Source organism: Parambassis ranga, unplaced genomic scaffold (assembly GCF_900634625.1).
Source record: "Parambassis ranga unplaced genomic scaffold, fParRan2.1 scaffold_22_arrow_ctg1, whole genome shotgun sequence".
NCBI lineage: Eukaryota > Metazoa > Chordata > Actinopteri > Ambassidae > Parambassis > Parambassis ranga.
Window position 1 is genome coordinate 286976 of NW_021144778.1, and position 919 is coordinate 287894.

Consider the following 919-nt stretch of genomic DNA (forward strand, 5'->3'; position numbering starts at 1 on the left):
AAGGCAACATTCCAGGACAAAAGTCAGCATAACAGAATGAAAAGCAGATTTGTGGAATGAAAGACACCATTCCAGAATGAAAAGCAGTCCATAATGAAAGTCAAAATTTTGGAATGAAATGCAGAAATCCAGAATAAACAGTAGCATTCCAGTATAGACATCAGTATTCCGGAATGATAGGCAGAATTCCAGAATAACAGTCAAGTTAGTCAATAGGGCCGGTTAGCTCAATCCCCGTACGGCCAATCTGTGTTTTCATTGTTGAAGCGTGGACATGCCTGTTTCACTTACTGTGTGCTGGTTGGTACATTGGACTCAAGGATTGGTTTTTGAAGACACTCCTCCAAGTGGTGTCTTCAGTTCTGCTACTATTCTGGTTGGGAATCTGAGTTATATGTTTTCAGGATCTCTGTGGGTGGATCTTGAAGGAACTCAGACTTTTAATCTGAGGGCCCAGGATTCAAGTCCCTGTTCAACACTATATATTCCTAACCAGAAATCTTTGTACATATCTTTACCAATGTCAAACTAAGAAAAACATGTGCTTTGTGTTGTTCTTGCACTGACTGAAACATGAAAAACAAGAGGTCACATGTGGCCCGTTGGTCTAGGGGTATGATTCTCGCTTCGGGTGCGAGAGGTCCCGGGTTCAATTCCCGGACGAGCCCTCTTCTTTCAGCTTCAGTAGATTGAAGGTCTGTCTTATGTTTACATTTATAGCAATTATCTTTAACCCAAACAAGTTCATATTCCAACTTAGACCCAGTAAACAGCAGTCTGCTCAAACTCCTAGAAGCAATCTACAACTGATATTGTTTATTCAAGAGAAGAAGTCTTTGCACTGAGGACTAAAGTCAGAATGCAGCACAAGGTCCAGGGAGAGCTGAGGAAGAAGTACAGGGGCTGTAAGGCAGGAGTG

The 919-nt window shown here is 42.0% G+C and overlaps 1 non-coding gene across 1 annotated transcript; it reads left to right on the forward strand.

The window, feature by feature from the left end:
* Positions 1 to 596: 596 nt before the first annotated feature.
* On the forward strand, positions 597 to 668 carry trnap-cgg (transfer RNA proline (anticodon CGG)). Its single transcript has one exon. It is a non-coding gene; the product is annotated as a tRNA-Pro (tRNA).
* Positions 669 to 919: the final 251 nt, after the last annotated feature.